Source organism: Triticum aestivum, chromosome 5A (assembly GCF_018294505.1).
Source record: "Triticum aestivum cultivar Chinese Spring chromosome 5A, IWGSC CS RefSeq v2.1, whole genome shotgun sequence".
Taxonomy (NCBI): domain Eukaryota; kingdom Viridiplantae; phylum Streptophyta; class Magnoliopsida; order Poales; family Poaceae; genus Triticum; species Triticum aestivum.
The window spans coordinates 657,337,061-657,350,107 of record NC_057806.1 but is presented as its reverse complement, the minus strand read 5'-3'; the positions used below and the strand labels follow the sequence as shown (position 1 = coordinate 657,350,107).

Genomic DNA, 13,047 nt, shown 5'->3' with positions numbered 1-13,047 from the left:
GGCATTTTCAAGGGACTTGCCGCGACGCACCACGCGTCCCGGCAAGGCCCCACTCAAAGCATTCCCAGAAGACCTGCCGCGGCGCGCCACACGCCCCGGCAAGACCCGGTGAGCGGCAAGCTCCCGGAGGCGGCAAGACGACGACCGCGGCGAGGAGTTTGCCGCGGGAACCGCCTCTCCGAGCCCGTGCCCCAGCACAACCACCACGTGTCGCTCTAGGGGCCTCCCCCAAGCACACGTGGCAGGAGGTCGCGCAGCTAGGGGTGCAAGGTGGCGAGCAGGCGCTGACAAGATAACCACCGTGGCTAACGGTGGCTTCTCTAGCAAGCCCCTTTCGGTACTGTTCAGGCGACACATACGGGCATTTAATGCCCTTGTCCCCTGCCGCCAGGGTTAGGTATGATAGCACTGTAGCAGGTAGTTGTGCCTGCTACAGCACCTAGCTGCCCCTACTGCAGCTCTTTTTCCATTTTTACCCTTAACTCCCGTTGCCCTATGTCGGTAACCCCTTGAGCATATAAAAGGAGGCCCGAGTGCAACGGAGGGGAGGTCAGCCATTCTAAGAGCCACGCTCGGTCTTGCTAGCTGCTGGAGTATACTGTAGCACTCCACGCTCCCGAGCTAGAAATCAATACACACCATAAAGCAGGAGTAGGGTTTTACGCATCCGTGCGGCCCGAACCTGGGTAAATCGCCCGTGTGCTTCGTCTCGATCAGTTCTCCGCCCGCGAGCTTCGCCTCGATATGCTCTTTGCGCGACCTCCGCCCCCCGCCGAACCAAAAGGGACCCAGTCCGCCGGTCCCATAGGTGTCCGTGGATCAGAAACCCCGGCACTACTTCTCCAGAAAGTTTCCGAACTTTGCAACAAAAGTCTTGCCTTCGGATCTGTGATAGAAGGTGTATCCAATAGTCTCCTTTGGATATCCTATGAAGACACATTTTCCGATTTGGGTTCGAGCTTATCAGGTTGAAGCTTTTTCACATAAGCATCGCAGCCCCAAACTTTCAGAAATGACAACTTTGGTTTCTTGCCAAACCATAGTTCATAAGGCGTCGTCTCAACAGATTTTGATGGTGCCCTATTTAACGTGAATGCGGCCGTCTCTAAAGCATAACCCCAAAACGATAGCGGTAAATCAGTAAGAGACATCATAGATTGTACCATATCTAGTAAAGTACGATTACGACGTTCGGACACACCATTACGCTGTGGTGTTCCGGGTGGCGTGAGTTGCGAAACTACTCCGCATTGTTTCAAATGTACACCAAACTCGTAACTCAAATATTCTCCTCCATGATCAGATCGTAGAAACTTTATTTTCTTGTTACGATGATGTTCAACTTCACTCTGAAATTCTTTGAACTTTTCAAATGTTTCAGACTTGTGTTTCATTAAGTAGATATACCCATATCTGCTTAAGTCATCTGTGAAGGTAAGAAAATAATGATATCCACCACGAGCCTCAATATTCATCGGACCACATACATCTGTATGTATGATTTCCAACAAATCTGTTGCTCTCTCCATAGTACCGGAGAACGGCGTTTTAGTCATCTTGCCCATAAGGCACGGTTCGCAAGTACCAAGTGATTCATAATCAAGTGGTTCCAAAAGTCCATCAGTATGGAGTTTCTTCATGCGCTTTACACCGATATGACCTAAACGGCAGTGCCACAAATAAGTTGCACTATCATTATCAACTTTGCATCTTTTGGCTTCAACATTATGAATATGTGTGTCACTACTATCGAGATTCAATAAGAATAGACCATTCTTCAAGGGTGCATGACCATAAAAGATATTACTCATATAAATAGAACAACCATTATTCTCTGATTTAAATGAATAACCGTCTCGCATCAAACAAGATCCAGATATAATGTTCATGCTTAACGCTAGCACCAAATAACAATTATTTAGGTCTAATATTAATCCCGAAGGTAGATGTAGAGGTAGCGTGCCGACCGCGATCACATCGACTTTGGAACCATTTCCCACGCGCATCGTCACCTCGTCCTTAGCCAATCTTCGCTTAATCTGTAGTCCCTGTTTCGAGTTGCAAATATTAGCAACAGAACCAGTATCAAATACCCAGGTGCTACTGCGAGCATTAGTAAGGTACACATCAATAACATGTATATCACATATACCTTTGTTCACCTTGCCATCCTTCTTATCCGCCAAATACTTGGGGCAGTTCCGCTTCCAGTGACCAGTCTGCTTGCAGTAGAAGCACTCAGTTTCAGGCTTAGGTCCAGACTTGGGTTTCTTCTCTTGAGCAACAACTTGCTTGCTGTTCTTCTTGAAGTTCCCCTTCTTCTTCCCTTTTCCTTTTTTCTTGAAACTAGTGGTCTTGTTGACCATCAACACTTGATGCTCCTTCTTGATTTCTACCTCCGCAGCTTTCAGCATCGCGAAGAGCTCAGGAATAGTCTTATTCATCCCTTGCATATTATAGTTCATCACGAAGGTCTTGTAGCTTGGTGGAAGTGATAGGAGAATTTTGTCAATGAGGCTATCATCCGGAAGATTAACTCCCAGTTGAATCAAGTGATTACAATACCCAGACATCTTGAGTATATGCTCACTGACAGAACTGTTCTCCTGCATCTTGCAGCTATAGAACTTATTGGAGACTTCATATCTCTCAATCCGGGCATTTGCTTGAAATATTAACTTCAACTCCTGGAACATCTCATATGCCCCATCACGTTCAAAACGTCGTTGAAGTCCCGGTTCTAAGCCGTAAAGCATGGCACATTGAACTATCGAGTAGTCATCAGCTTTGCTCTGCCAGACGTTCATAACATCTGGTGTTGCTCCAGCAGCAGGCCTGGCACCCAGCGGTGCTTACAGGACGTAATTCTTCTGTGCAGCAATGAGGATAATCCTCAAGTTACGGACCCAGTCCGTGTAATTGCTACCATCATCTTTCAACTTTGTTTCTCAAGGAACGCATTAAAATTCAACGGAACAACAGCATGGGCCATCTATCTACAATCAAACATACATAAGCAAGATACTTATCAGGTACTAAGTTCATGATAAATTTAGGTTCAATTAATCATATTACTTAAGAACTCCCACTTAGATAGATATCCCTCTAATCCTCTAAGTGATTACATGATCCAAATTAATTAAACCATGTCCGATCATCACGTGAGATGGAGTAGTTTCATTGGTGAACATCACTATGTTGATCATATCTACTATATGATTCACGCTCGACCTTTCGGTCTCCGTGTTCCGAGGCCATATCTGTATATGCTTGGCTCGTCAAGTATAACCTGAGTATTCCGCGTGTGCAACTGTTTTGCACCCGCTGTATTTGAACGTAGAGCCTATCACACCCGATCATCACGTGGTGTCTCAGCACGAAGAACTTTTGCAACGGTGCATACTCAGGGAGAACACTTCTTGATAATTTAGTGAGAGATCATCTTATAATGCTAACGTCAATCAAAGCAAGATAACATGCATAAAAGATAAACATCACATGCAATCAATATAAGTGATATGATATGGCCATCATCATCTTGTGCTTGTGATCTCCATCTCCGAAGCACCGCCGTGATCACCATCGTCACTGGCGTGACACCTTGATCTCCATCGTAGTATCGTTGTCGTCCCGCCAATCTTATGCTTCCACGACTATCGCTACCGCTTAGTGATAAAGTAAAGCATTACAACGCGATTGCATTGCATACAATAAAGCGACAACCATATGGCTCCTGCCAGTTGCCGATAACTTGGTTACAAAACATGATCATCTCATACAATGAAATTTAGCATCATGTCTTGACCATATCACATCACAACATGCCCTGCAAAAACAAGTTAGACGTCCTCTACTTTGTTGTTGCAAGTTTTTACATGGCTTCTACGGGCTTAAGCAAGAACCAATCTTACCTACGCATCAAAACCACAACGATAGTTTGTCAAGTTGGTGCTGTTTTAACCTTCGCAAGGACCGGGCATAGCCACACTCAGTTCAACTAAAGTTGGAGAAACTATCACCCGCAAGCCACCTATGTGCAAAGCACGTCGGGAGAACCGGTCTCGCGTAAGCGTACGCGTAATGTCAGTCCGGGCCGCTTCGTCCAACAATACCGCCGAACCAAAGTATGACATGCTGGTAAGCAGTATGACTTATATCTCCCACAACTCACTTGTGTTCTACTCGTGCATATAACATCAACACATAAAACCTAGGCTCTGATACCACTGTTGTGGAACGTTGTAATTTCAAAAAATTTCCTACGCACACGCAAGATCATGGTGATGCATAGCAACGAGAGGGGAGAGTGTTGTCTACACCCTCGTAGACCGATAGTGGAAGCGTTATGACAACGCGGTTGATGTAGTCATACGTCTTCATGGCCCGACCGATCAAGCACCGAAACTACGACACTTCCGAGTTCTAGCACACGTTCAGCTCGATGACGATCCCCGGACTCCGATCCAGCAAAGTGTCAGTGAAGAGTTCCGTCAGCACGACGGTGTGGTGACGATCTTGATGTACTAATGTTGCAGGGCTTCGCCTAAGCACTACTACAATATTATCGAGGACTATGGTGGAAGGGGGAACCGCACACGGCTAAGAATATGATCACGTGGATCAACTTGTGTCTCTATGGAGTGCCCCTGCCTCCGTATATAAAGGCTCAAGGGGGGGGGGGCGGCCGGCCAAGAGGAGGCGCGCTAGGAGGAGTCCTACTCCCTCCGAGAGTAGGACTCCCCCCCCCTTTCCTAGTTGGAATAGGATTCGTGGAGGGGGGAAAGAGGAGAGAGAGGAGGAAGGGGGTCGGCCCCCTCTCCTTGTCCTATTCGGACCAAGGGGGAGAGGCGCGCGGCCCATCTCTAGCCACCTCTCCTATCTTCCACTAAGGCCCACTAAGGCCCATATACCTCCCGGGGGGTTCCGGTAACCTCCCGGTACTCCGGTAAAATCCTGATTTCACCCGGAACACTTCCGATATCCAAACTTAGGCTTCCAATATATCAATCTTTATGTCTCGACCATTTCGAGACTCCTCGTCATGTCCGTGATCACATCCGAGACTCCGAACTCCTTCGGTACATCAAAACTCATAAACTCATAATATAACTGTCATCGAAACCTTAAGCGTGCGGACCCTACGGGTTCGAGAACAATGTAGACATGACCGAGACTCGTCTCCGGTCAATAACCAATAGCAGAACCCGGATGCTCATATTGGCTCTTACATATTCTATGAAGATCTTTATCGGCGGACCGCATAACAACATACTTTGTTTCCTTTGTCATCGGTATGTTACTTGCCCGAGATTCGATCGTCGGTATCCAATACCTAGTTCAATCTCATTACCGGCAAGTCTCTTTACTTGTTCCGTAATACATCATCCCGCAACTAACTCATTAGTTAAAATGCTTGCAAGGCTTAAGTGATGTGCATTACCGAGAGGGCCCAGAGATACCTCTCCGACGATCGGAGTGACAAATCCTAATCTCAAAATACGCCAACCCAACATGTACCTTTGGAGACACCTATAGAGCACCTTTATAATCACCCAGTTACGTTGTGACGTTTGGTAGCACACAAAGTGTTCCTCCGGCACACGGGAGTTGCATAATCTCATAGTCATAGGAACATGTATAAGTCATGAAGAAAGCAATAGCAACATACTAAACGATCGGGTGCTAAGCTAATGAAATGGGTCATGTCAATCAGATCATTCAACTAATGATGTGATCCCGTTAATCAAATGACAACTCTTTGTCCATGGTTAGGAAACATAACCATCTTTGATTAACGAGCTAGTCAAGTAGAGGCATACTAGTGACACTCTGTTTGTCTATGTATTCACACATGTATTATGTTTCCGGTTAATACAATTCTAGCATGAATAATAAACTTTTATCATGATATAAGGAAATAAATAATAACTTTATTATTGCCTCTAGGGCATATTTCCTTCATGTTGCACTACCCAGACGAAAATTGGCCAGTGTCGGTATTACGTATGGCACAACCAAAGTCGACATAATATACACCCAAATCCTCTCTTTTGGAGCACTTTTCCCTCACTCCCCCTTGCTCTGTATTCGCACTCTCCCGATCTGACGCCACCGCTCTACCACATTGGCTGTCGACCAGGCCTTGTCGGACATCAACCACCCGCCTTGTTTGCAAAAGTTCAGATTATGTTCATTGATACATCCACCGACCAGGCCTTTCCGGACATCCACGACAAAAAGCACTTTGGCCAAAAGTGCGTACTTTGTAGGCATGAATCAAGGGGACATCCATCGACCGATCAGGCCTTGCCGGACATCCACTGCCCTACAACTTTCATACGATCCATGAACACCATCTCAAACTCCGTCGTGAAGTACTGCCATGCGGTCGCATGGGTGGAAAGAGGGTGGCCACCGACGAGTCAATCATGGAGATCATAAGTTTTTTTCTTGTTGCTCAACATGTAGCTCAATTTATTGATTTACTCAACGGAGGGCAGGCCATTCATGTTGATGATCACCTTAGGGCATGTTTGGTTACATTGCCAATCCAGCCTAGCCCGACGAGCCTGGCTCTAGTGAGCCGGTTTGAGGGGATGCAGGCCAAAAAACCCGAGATGCACATAGTTTAGTTGTCTGCATGCCCCTAGTTGCACGAGACAACCATTTTTGACTCGGCATTTGGTTGCCTGCATTGCATTAGGCGCACATATCACATGGTGTTTGGTTGCAACCTGCATAAGGTGTTGTCACCACTTCTAACTAGTGGTGAGCTTACCACACACAATCTGAACATGTAGCGCCAGCTACTTAAACAAATGACAATTCATCCTAACTACTATCAAATAACAGTTGAAATTATTAAGAGCCATTGGCTAAATAGGGGATATATAGTTCATCGGTATTGCTGCTATAAGATCTTCCTTTTCCTCTTCCTCTTCCTCTTCTTCTTCTTCTTCTTCTTCTTCTTCTTCTTCTTCTTCTTCTTCTTCTTCTTCTTCTTCTTCTTCTTCTTCTTCTTCTTCTTCTTCTTCTTCTTCTTCTTCTTCTTCTTCTTCTTCTTCTTCTTCTTCTTCTTCTTCTTCTTCTTCTTCTTCTTCTTCTTCTTCTTCTTCTTCTTCTTCTTCTTCTTCTCCTTCTTCTTCTTCTTCCTTCTCCTTCTTCTTCTTCTTCTTCTTCTTCTTCTTCTTCTTCTTCTTCTTCTTCTTCTTCTTCTTCTTCTTCTTCTTCTTCTTCTTCTTCTTCTTCTTCTTCTTCTTCTTCTTCTTCTTCTTCTTCTTCTTCTTCTTCTTCTTCTTCTTCTTCTTCTTCTTCTTCTTCTTCTTCTTCTTCTTCTTCTTCTTCTCCTTCTCCTTCTTCTTCTCCTTCTCCTTCTCCTTCTCCTTCTCCTTCTCCTTCTTCTTCTCCTTCTCCTTCTCCTTCTCCTTCTTCTTCTCCTTCTCCTTCTTCTTCTCCTTCTCCTTCTTCTTCTCCTTCTTCTTCTTCTTCTTCTTCTCCTTCTTCTTCTTCTTCTCCTTCTTCTTCTCCTTCTTCTTCTTCTTCTCCTTCTTCTTCTTCTTCTTCTTCTTCTTCTTCTTCTTCTTCTTCTTCTTCTTCTTCTTCTTCTTCTTCTTCTTCTTCTTCTTCTTCTTCTTCTTCTTCTTCTTCTTCTTCTTCTTCTTCTTCTTCTTCTTCTTCTTCTTTCTTCTTCTTCTTCTTCTTCTTCTTCTTCTTCTTCTTCTTCTTCTTCTTCTTCTTCTTCTTCTTCTTCTTCTTCTTCTTCTTCTTCTTCTTCTTCTTCTTCTTCTTCTTCTTCTTCTTCTTCTTCTTCTTCTTCTTCTTCTTCTTCTGCTTCTGCTTCTTCTTCTGCTTCTGCTTCTGCTGCTGCTGCTGCTTCTTCTTCTTCTTCTTCCATCTTCTTCAAATCCTGCACTGACCTCTGTTAAGACACATTGCCTCTGCCCACTCCAACCTTTTGTTCTTCCAAGCATCATTGTCAAATGCCTCCACACCATGGCCGGAGCTAACAACATCGTCAGGCTCGACCTCTTCCTCCTCAGGCACATGTTCATCAAAGCCCCACTAAAGGATCCAGTTATGCAGAATGCAACAAGCAAGAACTAACTTAACCTGAGTGGAGTATGGGTGGAATGGCTTCTTTATCCAGGATCTTAAACCTATTCTTCAGAGCTCCGAATGCCCTCTCAACAGTTACTCTAAGGCTGAGTGTCTGAGATTAAACAACTCTTGTGCAGTCCTAGGATAGTTCCTACCAGAGAACTCATTGAGATGGTACCTGGTTTTTCTGAAGGGTGGAAGAATACCTGGCCGACATGCATAGCCAGCATCTCCAAGGTAGAACTTGCCATCGGGGATGTTGATCCCATCAGGTCGACTCATGCTGTCACTGAGAATGTTAGAATCATGCGCTGACCCCTCCCAGCCAGCCAGCACATATGTGAACTTAAGATCAAAGTCAACAACAACAAGCACATTCTGGCTTGTGTAGTGCTTCCTCCCCCTGTATGCTGCAGACTGTGACCTAGGAACTCTGGCAGTGACATGAGTACCATCTATTGCCCCAATGCAATCCTGAAAATGGCATCACAAGCATGTGTTAGTGCTCAACTTGAACAATACAAGCATATCAAGCCATGAAAAATGTATATTTTCAATGCTCACCTCGAAGTATGGATACCATCTTGGGCTTCCGTGAATCTTGGGTGGAGTCTGACCAGATGGTCTCCTGATCATCTCTCCTCTAAGCTCCCCAATAGCAAAAAGCACCTGCTTGAAGTACCTAGAGATGGTCCCCATTGATCTCCTGAACATGTTGTGAATGACCCTGAACCTCTGGTTATGGCCAACAACATGGAGGAACATGACCACTTGCTCTTCAACACTAGTGTAGATGCTATCTTGTAGCAGCCCCCCTACTCCTGAAGGTCTCGACAAGCCTGGCAAATGGTGCTCTTTTCATTCGAAGCATCCACAGAGCCTCGATGTCATTGCAGTTGTAGATGTAGTTCAGATTTTGGATCCTCTCCTGTTCCCAGAGAAACAATGGACCATAGCAGATCAAAGGTCTCCCAGCACGACGAACAACTCTATAGTGCATGAACATGACCCATGCCTGAATCACACTAATCAGTGTTGCTGCCTGGATTATCAGCCTCATTCTTGTGTCCATAACCTAGTCGAATCGACGGTTCATTCAGTGGGAAATCGATCCTACACCTAGCCTAACGGCCTAACCACAGAGCTAACAAAGGGGGAGGGGTGCTGCTTACCATCATCGGAGACGAGGACGGTGTAGGGGGAGTGATACGTCTCGAACGTATCTATAATTATTATCTACTGTTTTGGATGTTTATGGGCTTTATTATACACTTTTATATCATTTTTGGGACTAGCCTATTAACCCAGATCCTAGTGCCAGTTTCTGTTTTTACCTTGTTTTAGGGTTTCGAAGAAAAGGAAAATCAAACGGAGTCCAAACGACCTGAAACTTCACGGAACCTATTTTTGGATCAGAAGAAGCCCAGAAGACTTGGAGTCTATGTAAGGGGAGCTTCGAGGAGGCCACGAGGTAGGGGGCGTGCCCACCACCCTGGGCGCGCCCTCCACCCTCGTGGGCCCCTTGTGGCCCACCCGACGTACTTCTTCCACCTATATATCTCCATATACCCTAAAAACATCCGTGAGCACAATAGATCGGGAGTTCCGCCGCCAGAAGCCTTCGTAGCCACCGAAAACCAATCTAGACCCGTTCTGGCACCCTCCCGGAGGGGGCAATCACTCTCCGGTGGCCATCTTCATCATCCCGGTGCTCTCTATGACGAGGAGGGAGTAGTTCTCCCTCGGGGTTGAGGGTATGTACCAGTAGCTATGTGTTTGATCTATCTCTCTCGTGTTCTTGATTTGGCACGATCTTGATGTATCGCGAGCTTTGCTATTATAGTTGGATCCTATGTTTCTCCTCCCCCTCTTCTCTCTTGTAATGAATTGAGTTTGAGTTTCCCCTTTGAAGTAATCTTATCGGATTGAGTCTTTAAAGATTTGAGAACACTTGATGTATGTCTTGTCGTGCGTATCTGTGGTGACAATGGGATACCACATGATTCACTTGATGTATGATTTGGTGATCAACTTGCGGGTTCCGCCCATGAACCTATGCATAGGGGTTGGCACACATTTTCGTCGTGATTCTCCGGTAGAAACTTTGGGGCACTCTTTGAGGTTCTATGTGTTGGTTGAATAGATGAATATGAGATTGTGTGATGCATATCGTATAATCATACCCATGGATACTTGAGTTGACATTGGAGTATCTAGGTGACATTAGGGTTTTGGTTGATTTGTGTCTTAAGGTGTTATTATAGTACAAACTCTAGGGATGTTTGTGACACTTATAGGAATAGCCCAACGGATTGATTGGAAAGAATAGCTTTGAGGTGGTTTCGTACCCTACCATAATCTCTTTGTTTGTTCTCCGCTATTAGTGACTTTGGAGTGACTCTTTGTTGCATGTTAAGGGATAGTTATGTGATCCAATTATGTTAGTATTGTTGAGAGGACTTGCACTAGTGAAAGTATGAACCCTAGGCCTTGTTTCAACGCATTGCAATACCGTTTACGCTCACTTTTATCATTAGTTACCTTGTTGTTTTTATATTTTCAGATTACATACCTTTATCTACCATCCATATTGCACTTGTATCACCATCTCTTCGCCAAACTAGTGCACCTATACAATTTACCATTGTATTGGGTGTGTTGGGGACACAAGAGACTCTTTGTTATTTGGTTGCAGGGTTGCTTGAGAGAGACCATATTCATCCTACGCCTCCTACGAATTGCTAAACCTTAGGTCATCCACTTCAGGGAAATTTGCTACTGTCCTACAAACGTCTGCACTTGGAGGCCCAACAACGTCTACAAGAAGAAGGTTGTGTAGTAGACATCAAGCTCTTTTCTGGCACCGTTGCCGGGGAGGCAAGGAAAGCGGCACTAACACCCCGTCAACTAAGCTCTTTTCTGGCGCCGTTGCCGGGGAGGTGAGTGCTTGAAGGTATATCTTTAGATCTTGCAATCGAGTCTTTTAGTTTCTTGTTTTATCACTAGTTTAGTTTATGAAAGAAAACTATAAAAATGGAATTGAGTTTGTCTCATACGCTTCACCTTTTTAATATCTTTCGTGAGTATGATGGAAAGGATAATTGTGCTCAAGTGCTAGAAGAAGAAATCTATAAAATGTTTGGCACTAAATATTTGAATGATGAGCATGATTGCAATATTGTTAGTATGAATTCCTTGAATATCCATGATGCTAATGATATGCAAAGCCACAAGCTTGGGGAAGCTATGTTTGATGAAGATGATATTTTTTGTCCCCCAAGTTTTGATGAGCAAATTTATTATGATGAAAGCATGCCTCCTATCTACGATGATTATTGTGATGACACGTATGCTTTAAAGAATAATGATAACCATGAAACTTGTCATCTTGATCTTAATTTTCAATCACATGATAATTATTTTGTTGAGTTTGCTCCCACTATCATTCGTGAGAAGAATTTTGCATATGTGGAGAGTAATAAAAATTCTATGCTTGTAGATCATGAAAAGAATGCTTTAGGTGCTGTTTATATTGTTGAATTCATTCATGATTCTACTGAAAATTATTATGAGGGAGGAATATATGCTTGTAGGAATTGCAATAATATCAAGTTTCCTCTTTATGTGCTTAAAATCTTGAAGTTATGCTTGTTTTGCCTTCCTATGCTAGTTGATTATTGTTCCCATAAGTTGTTTGCTCACAAAATCCCTATGCATAGGAAGTGGGTTAGACTTAAATGTGCTAGTCATCTTCTTCAAGATTCTCTCTTTATGTTACAATTCTTATCTTTTATGTGAACATCGTTGAAATCATCATGCCTAGCTAGGGGCGTTAAACGATAGTGCTTATTGGGAGGGAATCCAATTTTATTTTTGTTCCTTGCTTTTTGCTCCTGTTTAGTAATTAATAATTCATCTAGACTCAGCTTATATGTTGTTTTATGTTTTAATTAGTGTTTGTGCCAGGTAGAACCTTTGGGAAGACTTGGGGGAAAGTCTTGATATCTTGCTGTAAAAGACAGAAACTTTAGCGCTCACGATAATTTCTGCCATTTTATATTGGAGAGTGATATTTAGTTAATTCTTTTTGAATATGATTAAAAGATAAATTCCTCAGGTCCAGCAATTTATTTGAGAATTTTATGAGTTCCAGAAGTATACATTTGATCCAGATTACTACAGACTGTTCTGTTTTTGACAGATTCTGTTTTTCATGTGTTGTTTACTTATTTTGATGAAACTATGGCTAGTAAAATAGTTTATAAACCATAGATAAGTTGGAATACAGTAGGTTTAACACAAATATAAATAAAGAATGAGTTCATTACATTACCCTGAAGTGGTGATTTATTTTCTTATACTAACGGAGCTTACGAGTTTTCTGTTAAGTTTTGTGTTGTGAAGTTTTCAAGTTTTGGGTAAAGATTCGATGGACTATGGAATAAGGAGTGGCAAGATACTAAGCTTGGGGATTCCCAAGGCACCCCAAGTTAATATTAAAGGATATCCAAGAGCCTAAGCTTGGGGATGCCCCGGAAGGCATCCCCTCTTTCGTCTTCGTTCATCGGTAACTTTACTTGGAGCTATATTTTTATTCACCACATGATATGTGTTTTGCTTGGAGAGTCAATTTATTTTGTTAGGATTTTCTTTCTGTTATTTAGAACAATGTTTTGCATCTTTTATTTCAATAAAAGTGGCATTGATAGCCTTTACTATGCCTATTTTAGAAGTCCACATGTTGCTGTTTGAAAACAGAAAGTTTACCGCTGTTGCAATAATTCCCTAGAAAAGTCAGAATGTGATAAAATATTGGAACCTTTTGCATATTAAGATATGATAAATTTACTACAGTGGGAATTTTTTTTCATAATTTTTGGAGCTAGGTAAGTATGGATGTTGCAGCATTCTTTACAGACTATCCTGTTTAGGCAGATTGCTGTTATGTTT

General features: G+C 43.4%; 1 pseudogene; it reads right to left on the bottom strand.

The window, feature by feature from the left end:
• Positions 1-6,875: 6,875 nt before the first annotated feature.
• Positions 6,876-7,840, bottom strand: LOC123101729 (cilia- and flagella-associated protein 251-like; annotated as a pseudogene).
• Between the last annotated feature and the right edge of the window lie 5,207 nt (positions 7,841-13,047).